Source organism: Lytechinus variegatus, chromosome 18 (assembly GCF_018143015.1).
Source record: "Lytechinus variegatus isolate NC3 chromosome 18, Lvar_3.0, whole genome shotgun sequence".
In the NCBI taxonomy this organism is placed as follows: domain Eukaryota; kingdom Metazoa; phylum Echinodermata; class Echinoidea; order Temnopleuroida; family Toxopneustidae; genus Lytechinus; species Lytechinus variegatus.
Window position 1 is genome coordinate 6849640 of NC_054757.1, and position 17151 is coordinate 6866790.

The following is a 17151-nucleotide window of genomic DNA, read 5'->3' on the forward strand; positions in this document are numbered from 1 at the left end:
TGCAGAGTTTTTGGTTAAAATTTGGCACACATTTTGAAGACAACTCTTTCTGGAGGACTTCTTTCACTAGCTCTAGCCTAGGTATTACCTAGAGTTCGGGAGTTATAACTTGTTGCATTTTTTTTTCTTTTTGTCAAAATATACATGTGTTGCAACACATGTATATTTTGACAAACAGATCCATGAATTATCATCTTTAAAATTTCTATCAGTTTCACAGCAGAGCGATCGAGTGAGCAAGAAATATTATAGACACATTTGATACAAAAATATAAATTTGAGATAAAATTTCAACATTATATTTAGAAAATTATCACATATTTTACCCCTTCTCCTTTCCTTTCCTACTTTTCTTGATTATGAAAATCTTTCGTGGGGGGGGGGGGGGAATCCATGGCAACTCAAGCCTCCCCCCACCATCTGTATGCCAGTGACAGACACAAACCATCAAACACATTTTACCATCCTCAAACGTCATCGAATATTCAAAGGGCTTTTTCACTAATTAAGCCAATTGTGGATGACGTAAGTTATGCACATTTTAAAAACGGTTTGTGACCGCCTTCCCATATTAAACTAAATATGCCAATTTTGTTCTGAATTAACATGAGGAAAACTTGGAGTGCAGTTCAGAAGAATTTCAATCTGCAATGATAGGGACCCATTAGAGAAAGAGTTGCAACCAAACGCAGGTCTAAAAAAATCAAACTTAACTTGCTTTTCAACCAATCAGCAGCGTGCATTTGGGACTTGTGATTGATTTTTTTTACTTGCATTTCAACTCATCTCTTTCTGCAACAAGCCACTGGTTTAAGACTTGAGCTGATGGGAACAGAAATATATACAAAATCTGATTTAGCAACCAAAGAATAGATCACCATTCGTGCATGAAGTTGTGCATAATCTATGGACATTTTTCATTATGTCATAGCATTCAGGGGTCCGTTGCAGAAAGAGTTGCGTTTAAATACAAGTAAAAAAGTCAATTACAAGTCAAAAAGTCAATCGCAAGTCCCAAATGCGCACTGTTGATTGGTTGAAAATCAAGTTGTGCATGATTTTTAGAGTTGCGATCGATTGCAACTCTTTCTGCAACGGGCCGCAGGAGGTGTTTCACAAAGACTTAGCAACTGAAAAGTCATAATTTTCCAGGTAGTGTTTCATAAAGTCATTAGTAAGTTACGAGCAAATGTGAAATGACTGGTGATACTCTCTTAGGCACTATATCGTCACAAATGAACATTTGGTGGCTACAAATTTTCACAAGACAGCATCACCAGTCGTTCATAAAATTGCTTGTAACTTATAAACAGCCTTAAGAAACACCCACCGGGGCCCCGTCTTACAAAGAGTTACGATTGATCCGATCAATGCAACTCTATATGGAAATCCATCCGTGTCATAATTTTTTCTGCAGGAAATTTGCAAAATTCCCTTTGTAAACAAAGGAAAACACACCAAATTGTCAAGAAATAAATGACTTTATGGATATTATACATTCATATCTAGATTTTTTTTATATGTTGACTTTGCTGGCTTTCCATAGTTGCGATTGATTTGATCAATCTCAACTCTTTGTAAGACGGGCCCCAGGTGTGTGAAGCATCAGAGCATTCGGAAGGTTACTCTGTCCTGCATATCAATCAATTAGATCATGCAATGAAATACATGCGTTGGCATACTTTTTTTTTTTAATTATGTGTTTTATTGGGCATACTTTGCACTTAAGCATAACTTTTATTATTATTTATAATTAAATCTTTGTGAAACATCCTCCCATATCTTCATGAAAAGAACTGGGCCCCATCTTACAAACACTTTTGACTGATCCAATCAATTGCAACTATGGAAAGCCAACTAAGTCAACATATAAAATGCATGATTGCTCAAATTTTTTTCTAGATATGAATGTATATCCAAAAATTCATTGATTTCTTGACAGTTCAGTGTGTTCTTCTTTGTTTACAAAGGACATTTCGCACATTTTCCGTAGAAAAAATTATAACACTGATGGATTTCCCAAGAGTTATGATTGATTGGATCAATCGTAACTCTTTGTAGGAGGGCCCAGATTCATTTGTTGCATCAATGATCTGCATAATCTTCATGCCAATGCATAATATCTGGTAAAATAGAAATCATGTTGCAATAAACTCAAACTACTTCTACCAATCCACAGGACTAATATATCTATTTATTTACAATATACAAAAGTATTGTTTTGTCAACATAAAACACAATACAACCATGGGTTATGCACTTATAAAACACTGAATGGAATGTATTGAAAAGAAGAGTTCAAGTAAGCTTTGATAAATTAAAGACAGTCAGTTGATGAGACAAGTCACAATCACAATATAATATGATGAATCTTTGGTATATAAAGCTACAATGATGTAGGGGCACAACCGGGGGTGGGGGGGTGGCCACTTACATTGACGAGTGGATACCATGAGCGACCCCTAAAACACGTAAAAAGGATGATTTTTCAAGATAGGGCACGTTACGTACGTAACGTGATAAGGGTGTCTAAAACTCAAAAATAATGAAAAAGGGTATCTATTTTGCTAGGAAAGCTACGTGTTTAGGGTCAAATTTGGGGGGATGATAAAACAAAATTGATGTTTTTTAAAGGATGTCTTTTTTCCCCCAACACTGCATGTTTAGAGTCCAATTCGCACGAGGTGTGGAAGGTGGGGCCATATACCAAATGGTGTGTAAAGGTATAAAACCGATGACCAACGGACCCGTGAAATAAAGTATCACTGTACTTGTTTAGGGGTTCATTTCAGGGAATACTTGCCAAGAGTATCGTTTAATTTCCAATACTTGTTAAGGGTAGGGTTTCACATGCCAATACTCGTTAAGGGGTGCATTTTCAGAATATGGAAAATACGTGTTTAGAGTGCTTTTCGAGACCCCATGGTAGCGCATGGTATCCACTCGTCAATGGAAGTGCCCACCCTCCCCCCGGGTACAACACAAAGTTCCATTATTCCTGACTGGTCATATACATGCATATTAATATTTCATAGCTTGGTGAATGCATGGAATGAGTTCAAATCTTATTTAAGACAATACTACAACAATAATAATACTGGTTCAAAAATAAATTACTTCATATCATCACTTGTAGACATAAAAGGGCTATTCCTACATCAATAGCCACTGACACCCGCAATAAATTAACATCTTATCAAGGTGACATTCCATTGCAGGAAAAAAGAAGTAAATACCCAAGTGCAATTTGTATTTATCATTATGGTTAAGGGTACAAAAAATCCAGGAATACTTTTGGACGGATGAAAATAATTTTTAATTTCCATGAATAATGACTTATTTTGTACGCCATGCTTTCCTCATACAGCCTAAAGCACTTACACTGAAATAAATTAGTAATTAACAAAGGAAATTAAAATGCAGAATGAGTTTTCAATGCCTTTCTGCAGATACCCGAGATAATCCTCTGCTCTGCCGCCCATGTCTAGTTGTAAATAGCAAATCATTCCTGGGGGGTGTTTCACAAAGATTTTAGTGTGACTTAGAGTCGCACTTAAATGCCTCGTTGTGCGCGGTATGAAAGGCATGACAGCATTGGTCAGATCATGCAAAGAGGACGCGTACTACTGTCTATTGATTAATTAGCTTGCGCATTTCATTTTAGATACACGCCTGCATTTAAGTGCGATGTAAGTCATACTTAATTCTTTGTGAAACATCCCCCTGATCTAAAATGCAAACTGAGTTCATATCTCCTGAAGATAGCATTCCATAAAAGTAAACAATAAGAGTCAGTCTTAAAAATATAAATAACTTAATTTATCAAATTTTATCATCTATGAAAATAAAGAACTTTCCTATGTTCATGTTGTTTCATAAAAAAAAACCCAAACCACTTTATGGGAAAAGGTACAAAATGCCTTTGGACAAATCATAGTCATGAACAGGTTCAAAATGTAAACAATACCAGTCAGTCTTAACAAATATCAATAACTTTTATCAGCTATGAAAATAGAGAACTTTCCTATTTTCATGTTGTTTCATAAAAAAAACCCAACCCAAACCACTTTATGAGAAAAGGTACAAAATGCCTTTGGACAAATCATAGTCATGAACAGGTTCTTAATGACTTAAAAACATCTTCAGTTAACATTTCTAGTAGGGATAAATCATGAACTCTTGTCTTCAGTAACAAGACTACCCCATTCATTCATAAAATTCAATATCTTTGAAAAAAGGATAGCTTTTATCATTTACATCCTTAAAAAAACACAAATTAAACCACTCTGGAATCATAGTGCTTAATAAAAGATGTGTGTGCGTGTGTGCTCACATGTGTGTGTGCGTGTGGGAGGGAGAGGGTGTGTCCACTGAGAATTGAAAGAAGGGTTATTTCTCTTCAATAAGCATTACTAATGCAAACAACACAAACACTCAAGAAGCAGGGGAGGAATTTGATGTCCAGCAACACTTCAACCTGAGCTAAGTCATAGAGTGCGTTCACATCTTCTTGAGATAACATCGTATGCTAGCCAACGGGTAAGTATTGCCACACATTCGCTGAAAAACAAACTTACACCATGAATCTATGTGTAAAGAGGATGTTTCTACTTCACGATGCTTAAAATACCCGAGTCTTCTGACTTATGGTGCCAATTTCTCAATTATACTTAATACTTTGGTAAAAGTGTACAATAATTCAACATCTTCAAAAGATGTTTCACAACAGGGGGAAGTTATCAAACTATTTAGTATTATTCAGTTATCACCCATAATCACATGTGTAAAAGACATTTTTCTTTGTCGGCATGCGTCGAAAACACTCTTTGACTGAGTTTAATACTTTATACATGTACTTGGGTAATGGTTTACAATGAATTAACATCTTCATTAGATATCCATCGCAAAATACAAAAGTTATACAGTGGCTTTAATACTCAACTAAATTGCATAATCTTTTATCACTCATCATTATGTTTGAAAAATACAAGAAAGAGACTGCTTTAATACTCTATGTTGACAGAGTGTGAAGAAATATCCCATGAATACTTCGTATCTGGGAAATAGTTTACAATGAGTTAACATCTTCATTAGATATTCCATGAAAGGGAATAATAGTTAAACCGTGGCTTAAAGGGGAAGTTCACCCTGACAAAAACTTTAATGTAAAAATAGCAGAAAAAATAATTAAAAATATTGCCGAAGGTTTGAGAAAAATTCATCAAATAATTAAAAAGTTATTAGAATTTCAATTATTTGATTTGTGACGTCATATGCGAGCAGCATTCCTACTTAGCGAATGGTAAAAAATCAATAAAATGTCATTTTCTCAGAAAATTGAAAATGGTTTTCACTGTACCTTTTGTATATCAATGGACAAATTATTTTACACCCGATCATGAATAGAAAACAAAAGTCATCAGGAACCATGCAAAATTTGAAATTCATGCATTTTATATTACATAACACATGGGGCAGCTGCTCGTTTATGACGTCACAAATCCAAAACTTTGAACTCTAATAACTTTCTTACTCTTTAACGGATTTTCCTCAAACCTTCAATATTTTTTAACTATTTTTTCTGCTAGTTTTGCAACAAAGTTTTCTTCAGGGTGAACTTCCCCTTTAAATACTTAACTTGCATCATCATTCATCACCAATATATTTGTTAAGACAGTTTCCCTAATGCCTTTAAACACCCATTAGCAATCTTTGTTGACTGAAAGTGAAAAAAATACATCCCGGGATACTTCATACTTGAGTTGTGTACTGGTTTAGGATTAATGAAATAACATGTTGTTTAGATCATAGTCCACAGCATGGACTTATTAAAACTCAAATCATGGCTCACATATATAAATTACTTGCATCATCAATCCTAATCGTGTGCATTAAAAGAGAGTTTCTATATCACTACAGTGTACACTTTGTAAAAGAACTTTTCTATAACAGTCTGATTAAGTGTACAGATTTCTTCATGAATACTTTGTCCAGGGTTGTGAGTGGTTACAAATAAAAATATCTGAAAAAAGCTGAAGAGTATTGACAAATTCTGAAAAAGAGCTCCCATACTTTTTGTACAGAGGAAAGCCAAATATAGGCTGAAATTCAGCAGAATCAAAACAAAAATAATCTGAAATCAGATAAAAATCTGAACTTCACACCCCTGACTTTGTCACAGGTCTGAACCGAGTTCATACCTTTAACTGAAATTTCAAAGCAGAGATTGACTGTCAAATCACTGAGTCACAACTTTACTATTTTGCATCATCACAGTTCATTATGGTTGCAGGAGTATACACTTAATCTTCATTCCCATACATTGATAACCAAGGAAATCATTGACGGTAGGTAGGAACTTGATTTCATTGAATAATTTGTCCTGGATGATGGTGTAAAACATGCAGGAAGGCTGACAATAATCAATGCTAAAAAAATAACAAAAAAAAAACAATAAAACAAACTCCCTACCATCATGTATCAACCACATAGAGCATTCTCAAAGGAGGAAGAGCAGTTAAGGATTCAAATGCATCATAGCTGGGTACTCTGGTAAAATAGGTTCATATCTACTTTGGATTAGATTCCACAGTTTTCAGTAATACAGAAAACAAAACGTCATATGAACACTAAATTAAACGAATTTCACAAACACAAATCAACATCAATATAATCATAGTTCAAATTCATAGACGATGTTCATATGCATTGAGTGAATTAGTAGGTACTTTACAAATGGGTGGTTCATAAACAACATCTTTAACAACACAAGGGCAGGCTTTAAGGTTTAAGGCAAGTACATGTATCAGTTCCAGTACAGGTAAATGGCTCAAGCTTTTTGCTGATGACAGCTTTACTTAATGTATAAAACTAAAGTTACAGATTCTCTACAGAGTTGGAAGTACATAAACAGTGATCTACTCAAGTAACAGGTCAAGCACAAGGTCATAGCTCAAGATCATTTCAATGTACTCTGCATCTCATACATATTCATTTAGGGACAAATTGAAAACAACATCTCTTGCAAGAAAAGTATGAGGGGGGGCCGCATGTCTGCGCACCACAGTTGATAATGTTCCTTATATCCTTATGAGCAAGTGTGCCAAAAACCTCATAAAATGTGAAAGAAATGTATGATGGTGGGCCCCAAGTCTGCGCACCTAACAATTTGAGTTAAGATTTAACATGAATTTCTTATTTCACAAAATCTTTTGGTTAATTGTGTTCCTTATATCATTAAAAGTAAGTGTACCAAATTTCTCATTAAAAAGTGAAAGGAAATATAAGATTTTCTTTAAAAAACTTCGGGCAGTCATTTTCAGATTGAAAAAAAAAGGTACCCTATGTCTGAGCACTCATTCATTTTGCACACGATTCAGGGATTTTGATGACAAAGGCTGCATTTTGAGGCCGTCACATGAAATGCCCTGAATTCATTATTTTTCCACCATTTTGAGTCGGATTTTTTATGAATACCTGTGTATGTAGTGCATGTGTAAAGTTCGTGCTCGTTGCATATCTTCTGTAACTAAAATCGCGCAGATACGCGGGTGCGCAGACTTGGGAGACCGCGCAAACATGGGAGAACTGACCGTATGATTTTCTTGGAAAAAACCTCAGGCAGTCATTTTCAAATTTGAGTCAGATTTTGTGGTCGTTGTGCATCTTCTCTTACTAGAATTGCGCAGATACGCATATGCGCAGGCAAGGGGGGCTGCACAGACTTTGGGGACCTTACCATAACAACTTACGGCACAAGTGATGTTTCAAGTTCTCTGCAGATGATAGCATTTGTGCTCTACATTGATGACTAAAGCAATAGGTTGCTTGGAGAATGGACAGTAATAGCTCAATTCATTGCTGACAACAGTATACATACGACTGATGAAATGGGTTTCTTTGAGAATGGACAGTTTCACAGTTTGGAAACAGCATCTACTGCAACGAGAATAACATTTATTGCACAAGTGATGGCTCAAGCTCATTGCAGAAGAATGGATCTATTGCTCTATATCAACGACTGAAGCAATAGATTGCTTCAAGAATGGACAGTAATGGCTCAACTCACAGTGGATAACATTATTCGTTGCTCTATATAAATTACTGAAGCAGTAGATTCGTTGGAGAATGGACAGTAATGGCTAAACTCATTGTAGATGGCAGTATTTGTTGCTCTAAAGTACTAGCAACAAGTGAAGCCACAGATTCCTTGAAGGAAACAGCGTGTATTGCAACAAAACAGATCGATCACAAAGTAATGGTTATTGTTCATTGCTGATGATAACATGCTTTACTCCAGATCAATGACTGATGTAATAGGTTCTCTGCATAAAGGACAGTTCGGAGACAGATCTGCAATGCTTCGGGTGACATCATGTCCGCAAGTGAAGGAGATCCTCTTCTTGACCAGGTGCTGAAGGGTTTTCATTCTTGACAACAAGAAGTCCATCTCCTCGTCCTTCTCCAGGAGGTCATCTCGTAGTTGATGCAACTCATCTAGAAATACAAAAGTTAAGAAAGAAAGGCTCAATCCTAATGCGATCTAGATAGAATGAACAATATTGGTTAAAGACGACTGTTGCTACAGAGATTTCTCACACCCAATGGATTAATTTCTTAATGGCAGATCCAGGGCTTAATTTTCAGTGGCTAAAATACTAAACTTTTGAAAAATGTTTGCTGACGGAACGAGTGACCGAACTTTGACAGTGAATGAACAATCCCTTCAACCATTTTATGTTCAACTTAAAGATAAATGCCAGTTGTGGTAATGATCTCAAAATGAGTAAAATGACCAAACAAATGTCTGTATGTTCAAATAAAAAAAATATGTGCCAAGTGGCTCTAGAAGAAAATGCGTAATGGCTGAGAAATTAGCAAAATAAGCACAGAATTCCATCAAATGTCGGGTATTTTTCCAAGCAATAATAATAATAAACTGTCCCACATATGCTTTTTTGTGTTAGTGATAATCAGAATTATCAGTTTTGAGTTAAGATTTCATGGTTTCACAAAGATGGGTTTACATTAATGTACCAGTTCTAGATATATGATGATATGGTGACAATTAACCTTGATTTAAAAGACTTTCTCATGAAATAATTGTTTGCTGCAACTACTTTCTTCTACCTTTAAGTCTAAACCTCAGAGCATGAAATTCAACTCAAATTAGATTTATATGTCAAAACTAACACTGTTCAGTTTTACATTTTGCTCTTAAAATTACACCATATAGCATGCATCCATACATGTACATGTTTATCATTTGAACATATATGTAAAAGGAATTTTTTGTGGAAACTGAAATGACTTTTAATGACTATGGTGAATCTTGCCGCCCAAGTGCCCTAAATTTTCTCAACAGAAAATGAATGCTCTCAGAACCTTCTCTCGCCTCAGCAATTACATACAACAGTTCATAGTTTGTAAACAAAAACAATATATTACGAAGAATGAATGGATGAATTTATTTATTATCCAATGCAATGATAATACCAATTTACAAGTTTACAGACAATCATTTATGAATACATAGAAAAGCAAGGATAATAGGAACCAGAAAATGGCATGAATGCTAGTCAAGTCTGGCCCCTTCTAGTCTAGACAGATAGATGGAAACATGTTTTTAAGAATGAAAAATCGTGAGTCTACTAATATACTCTAGCAATGAGACAAAATGTAATGACAAACCATTCATGGAAATCGTCTCTTTCGACTTGTACTCAGGGCCATCCCTAGTTGTACTCTGTTGAGCATTTCTGAATCGTTTTCTTGGACCTCTACGTCGCCTTCCTGAAGGCACCCTACCAGGGTAGGTGAAGTCCCCAGCCATCGGTTTCTTCAATCCAGCATCTTCCAAGAATGGGTCCACGAAAGAAGATGGGGGGATGACTTCCGTCTCCAGACTACTGGTTACCTTGGTAACGGTACGTAATGGGCGCTTGACCGTGCTCCCAAGTCGGGCAATGTCTCTCCTGAGTGGGTAAAAATTGTTACAGTAGATTGGTATTCATGTCATTTCAGGGCCCATGCCACAAACATAACTATTATGGTAAATCTGCCATTCAACAGTAACTGCTATGGTAATAACGATCAACAGCCAATGAAGATCAAGGATTTCCTTGAACTCACCATTGCATAGCAGACTTACCACAAAACTAAGTTTTATGCAATGAGGTGAGGGGGCAAATATTATTTCCTATCCAAACCATATTTTATTGGATCTACTACAGTGACAAGTTCCATGCGGTAAAAACCACGCAACATTGGCACAAAATTAATATCTCTGTAGACCTTGCTAAGTTATGTACTAGCGGATAACTAAACTTGGAACCTGTGCAGACCTTGCAACAACTCTATACTGCTATGGGATACATAAGCTTGCAACCCAGTATGTGAAGAATCTTTGTAGATTTTGTGAAAGCTTTATACTGCTCCATTATAATATTGGTACCTGGAGTATTACAAATTTTTGCAGACGTTATGAAGGCTTTGAACTGTTACTTGATAATTAAACTTTGTACCCGGAACAAATCTGCATAGACCTTAGGAAAGCTTTGAAATGCTCCCGTACACCTAATCTTGGTATCAGGAACAATAAAAATCTATGCAGGCCCATGAAAGCTTTCTACTTCTACAGGATAAGTAAACTTGGTAGGTCAGAACATGAAAAATCTCCACAGACATGATGAAGGCTTTGTAATGCTACATGATAGATTAAGTTGGAACCTTACTTTGTCTCGTCTTGTATTTGAGTAAGCACTGGTAAAATGGAGGGGTTGATATCAAGAACCATTTGTCGTTGGGTTATGTTTTCACAGTTGTGTGCGTTCAGGTCGGCACCGTAAGAGACAAGAAAAGCCAACAGGGCATCTCCATTTGTCTTTACGCCTCGGAAACCCCATTTGTTCTTCATCTGTAAGAAAATAATAATTTGCATTGATACTCCCAGGTTTCATACCAAGGTATATGTGAGGGCGAATCAGCTCAAAAATAGCACCTCCTTCTTGTATAGAACACAACTTATATCAAATTAGCATGTCCCTACAGATACAAATAAATGAAGAAATAAAACAAGTGGAATGCCTCTGGCCGTCTCACCTGCATCACGCGGTTCATTATAGCAGCAGTGCTGACTTTGAATACTACTCTAACTCGCACAAGATGTTCAGTGATACATGGTTACTTTTATGTCCACTTTTTATGAACTAGACCAATAAACTTACAGAGATATGATGGTTATTCAACAAAAAACCCCAACATGGCCAAAGTTCATTGACCTTACATGACCTTTGACCTTGATCATGTGACCTGAAACTCGCACAGGATGTTCAGTGATACTTGATTACTCTTATGTCCAAGTTTCATGAATTAGATCCATAAACTTTCAAAGTTATGATGGTAATTCAACAGATACCCCCAATTCGGCCAAAGTTCATTGACCCTAAATGACCTTTGACCTTGGTCATGTGACATAAAACTCATGCAGGATGTTCAGTGATACTTGATTAACCTTATGTCCAAGTTTCATGAACTAGGTCCATATACTTTCTAAGTTATGACGTCATTTCAAAAACTTAACCTCAGGTTAAGATTTTGATGTTGATTCCTCCAACATGGTCTAAGTTCATTGACCCTAAATGACCTTTGACCTTGGTCATGTGACATGAAACTCTGATAGGATGTTCAGTAATACTTGATTAACCTTATGGCCAAGTTTCATGAACTAGGTCCATATACTTTCTAAGTTATGATGTCATTTCAAAAACTTAACCTCAGGTTAAAGATAAATTCCAGTTTTGGTAACGACCTCAAAATGACTTTTGACAGAATCTGATATAATGACCACCCAAGTGTCTGTTTGTATAAATAAAGAATATGTGCCAAAGGATTATGGAAGAAATTGTGTAATTGCTGAGAAATAAGCAAAATAAGCGCGGATTCGGTCACTTCCGTCGGGTCTTTATTCCAGCAATATTAATACAACGTCCCACGTGTGCTTATCTGTGTTGGTGATCTTCATTGTGAACATTTTTCAGCGTAGATTTCAAGATTTCACAAAGTTCAGCTAATGTAAGTGTACCAGATCTAGATCCTCGATTATATTCTGACAATTAAGCCTGGTTTTACAGACTTTCTCATGAAATCAGTGTTTACTGCAACTACTGGCATTTCTCTTTAAGATTTGATGTTGACGCCGCCGCCGCCGTCAGAAAAGCGGCGCCTATAGTCTCACTCTGCTATGCAGGTGAGACAAAAAACAGGGTAAAAATTAGAGAAAATAAGAAGGGAAATACAAACAAATATAAACACTTGAATCATAGGTATAGTACCCCAATTTCGAACATCTCTAAAATAATAGTCTCAGGGTACAACGAAAAAAGATGATGAAAACATATGTACAAGAAATAACAGAAAAGCTAAGGAAGATGGAGAATGAAGTATTGAATAGGTGTGTTGTCAGGTAAAATTAAAATGAATCAACACAAGTGCAATTAAAATAATCCTGGAGATACATGTATAAACGTCCCCTCTACTCAAATGGGGGCCGTTTCATAAAACTGTTCTAAGTTAAGAGTGACTTAAAGAGCGACTAGTGATCCTTTCTTGTGGTAAATAATATTGACCATTAAATATTAATTGGTGATTATTAACACGTAAGAAAGGATCACCAGTCGTTCTTAAAGTCGCTCTTTACTTACGAACAGCTTTATGAAACACCCAGCCGGTCCATGTACCAGTCCTCGTAGATTCATCCATAGTAAAAGTAAATGTACCTCAATCACAAACGGTTCTTCGTTGACATCTGGAGAATCAACGTAGATGTTCAAGGCAACCTGAAAAGCAGTGTTCCCGGCATGGTTCTTCAGGTTGATATCGGCACCGTTCTTCACCAGGATCTCCACCAAGTTGAATTGTTTTCCCGCTATGGTCTCAATGAGTGGACAGGAACCCATTGTGTTTTCCTGCGCATTTACATTGCACTTTCCCTGCAGATTAATAAGATGCCCGGGGGGGCCACTTCCATTCACGAGTGGATACCATGCGCGACCATGGGGTCTCGAAAAGTACCCTAAACACGTAATTTCCATATTCTGAAAATGAACCCCTTAACAAGTATTGGCGTGTGAAACCTTACCCTTAACGAGTATTGGAAACAAAATGATACTCTTGGCAAATGTTCTCTGAAATGAACCCCTAAACAAGTACAGGAATGTTTTATTGTTACGAGTCCTTCGGTCGTCGGCTTTACCTTATTTGGTTTAGTACGACCCCACCTTCTACACCTCGCGCAAATCGGACTCTAAACACGAAGTGTTGGGGCAAAAAGGACATCTTTTATAAAACATTTTAATTTTGTTTTATAATCCCCGCAGATTAAACCTTAAACACGTAATTTTCCTCACTAAATAGATTTAGCTTTTTTGTGTGTTTTTGACACCCTTATCATGTTACGTACGTAACGTGCCCTATCGTGAAAAAGACATTTACGTGTGTTTTTGGTCGCGCATGGTATCCACTCCTCAATGTAAGTGCCCCCCCCCCAGGATAAGATGACATTAATTTGTCAGGAGGGATCCTAAATGGCTAAATGGTTTACAGTCTACTTGCTCTACAAAAAGTTGGCTTCCTTTTTGTCTTATGAAAAACGAAATAAAAAATTAAAAATCCATATTTTCTTGTGAATTCTAAAATGGAAAAAATCTGATAATTTTTTTGTTGGCCCAATTGATCATGGGCCCGGCAGCGACTGTGCAGCTCCAGATCGACTAAGCTCTATCTGTTATTTTAATAGCTAAATCCATTTGGTATAATTGCTGTTTGGTCTACACTTCATTTATACCCACTGGACCATACTCTGAAGTCAGGTTTAACTTGGACCATGGTCTAACACTGTGCTAAAATTATGGGAAGCCAAAAGTGTCAAAATTTGTATGCCACTGTATGTTTCTTATGTTCACTGTGCTTTTTCCTGATTCATCGATGGTGAAGACAATCTTATATTTATACTTCCTAGACACTTATGAATGATCTGAGAGCCAAATGAGCTGAAATATTATATCTCTACTGTTAGAGATTTATGTAACAATTGGCTATCCATACTTAAACTACAACTTTAAACCCGAGTTTTAGTTAAACCCAACTTCAGAATTCAGGCCATAATGCACAGATGGTCAAATTTCCCACTTTGTCTTACTTTTATGCACACTGTCAAACAAAATTTGGTTAATATTACAAACAGTTCATCTTATCATAGGCCTGTATTCTGAAGTCGGGTTTAATTGAAACTCTGGTTTGAAGTTGTGGTTTAACTATGGAAAGCCAATTGTGACATAAATCTCCAACAATATAGGTTCAATGTATCAGCTAATTTAACTCTCAAATCATTCTCAACTGTCTGGGAAAGATTAATAAGATAATTGTCTTCACCTTAAAAGAAGTAAAGAAGAGCACAGTAAACACAGGAAATATACAGAGTAAACAAATAGTTGAATTTTTGGCTTCCCATAATTTTAGCACCAAATTAGACCATGGTCTAAGTTAAACTCGACTTCAGAATACGGGCCATGGATATCAAGTGGTTTAAGATCAAGCAGATAATAGACGAAATGGGTATAACCTAGATGAAAATAAGACAAAATAGTAAAGAGACTATCTAGAATGAGACTAAATTTTCTGTATTTTCTTCAGTCAATTATCTCAAAAAACAAATATTTCATACATATAGCAGAAGACCGACATACCTGCTTAATCAACAGTTCTGTGGTTTCAACACGGGCATAATCAATAGCGTGAAATATGGGGGTGTGACCTTCGGCGGTTGTTGCATCAACTAGCCGTGGGAACCTGTCTATTAGCTGCTTCAGAGAACTGTAATGAGGTAAAATATGTAAAAGCTTTTTGAGTAGGAGTTAGGCTTGTGAATCTACTCCTTGTTCTACCTACATCTCCTTCTACTTATCAAGACTACCATCATCTTCATCAGCATCACTGCTGATGTCAACAACAGCTTCACTACTAGCTTCATAATTTTCATCAAAGCCCCATCTTCCTGTTAGTTGCCAACATCAACATCAGCATGCACCATCACCAATACCATCACTTCCACCACCACCATAACTACATCACCATCATTTATAATCCTCATCATCATCGCCATCACCATCACCACCATCATCATCACCACCATCACCATCATCACCACTACCACCATCATCATCACCATCATCACCACCACCACCACCATCATCATCATCACCATCACCATCATCATCATCATCATCACCATTACCATCATTACCATCACCATCACCATCATCACCACCATCATCATCATCCTTCTCCTCCACCTCATCCCTATCACCATCAGCACCACAATCATCGTTCCTACCATCATCTTGGAGAAGTGAACATTCATCCTTCACTTACTATGTGTCATTATTGCTTGCAGCATAATGCATTAGGGATACACCAGAGTCCGAAACTGCTTTAAAGTCTGCATCCTTGCGGTTCAAGATAAGATCAACCATAGAGGGAGCCCCAAGGTTAATGGCCAGCATCACAGGAATCGGGCTGTCCTCACCCTGGGAAAGAAACACATGTACAGTCATTGGCCACCTCTTATAATTGGTAGTCCATCGATGGGATAATGACTAAAAAACAACCCCTAGAGTTTCTGGTGTTTTCTTGACCAATCCCAATTCTGCTTGTGCTATACGGAAGCGACTGGTATTGCTAGGGTTTACAGGTTTATTACAATATCCTGGCAGTTGTATCATTCAAGTCTACGACCACTTGAGAAATCTCTATTAAATTTCACATAATCAGGCAAAGGATCTACATAGGTAGTTTCTGCTGAAAATGCTTTGCTTTCACACTGGCATAGTAGAAGGCATTTTAGCTTTATCAGGTGCCCGTTGCAGAAAGAGTTGCGTTTAAACGCAAGTCAAAAAATCAATCCAAATGTGCGCTGTTGATTGGTTGAAAATCAAGTTGCGCATGATTTGTAGAGTTGCGATTGAGTGCAACTCTTTCTGCAACAGGCCCCAGCATGCAGATGTGAAGCACCCAGTGACTTACAACATTTGCCCTGTGGTTGATGTCTGCACCGTGCTGCAGGAGGTGAAAGGCACTCTCTGAGAAGCCTTTGATGCATGCAATGGACAGGGGCGTGAAGCCTTGATTGTTGGTGCTGTTCACATCAGCTCCTTGTTCCAGGAGGTACTTGACGCTGGAAGGTCTGTTCCTGAAGTTTAAAAGAATATGGATAGGCCAGCAGATTAGAACACTTTATTCTTCTCCCTTGGGAGGTATTAGCAGTAGTGTCCACAATCAAATCATTACAAAACAAACATTATTGAATACATTGGTCCTTTCCATCAATCACAAGTGGCCTCAATCATATAGTTAAATTTGGCACAGTACGAATCGCAGAAGGAAAAAAATATAATGAAAAGAAAGTATCTGGAGATCAGCCATTAAATGAAAAAGAGCAGCCAAGAGTTAAAAGCTGGCAATGCAATTAGAAATGAAGAAATAATAATAATATAGGTACAAGGGAAGCCACTTCAGTTGTGAAAACTATTAATTCTCCCAGCAGGCCCTGCTATTATCATTACCCCATCTTTAGCTTGGCTGCCTAGGTGCTCAAGCATTCAAGGAATTTCTTCCTACCTGGTACCCATTCACCTCACCTGGGTTGAGTGCAGCACAATGTGGATAAATTTCTCACTGAAGGAAATTACACCATGGCTGGGATTTGAACCCACGACCCAAGTAATCAAGAAATCAAGTAACCTTGTCCATTTGGCATTATACATACATTTGATAATGTATTAAAAACTGAAAAATGTACCTTATAGTTGCATTGCCCAGTGGAATGCAGCCTCAAACCCCATCACAACTCTAAATAAAGGCACCAATCTTGTCTTTTGGCTTTCCATACATTTGATAATGTAAAGCTTAAAAACGTATCTAGGGACAGTGATTTTCCGTTTCAAAAAATGGCCTTTTATGTTTCAGAAAATCTGAAATTCCGTTCCAGCACGTCAAAAAACGGAAATTCCGTTTCCCCATAGACGTTGTACACACGGAAAAGTGACAATTCCGTTTACACATTGAATAGCAAAATCAAAGCGCATACACTCGCAC

At 37.0% G+C, this 17151-nt stretch overlaps 1 pseudogene; it reads right to left on the minus strand.

The window, feature by feature from the left end:
- Positions 1-7499: 7499 nt before the first annotated feature.
- Positions 7500-17151, minus strand: part of LOC121432160 — a 31167-nt pseudogene continuing 21515 nt past the window's right edge.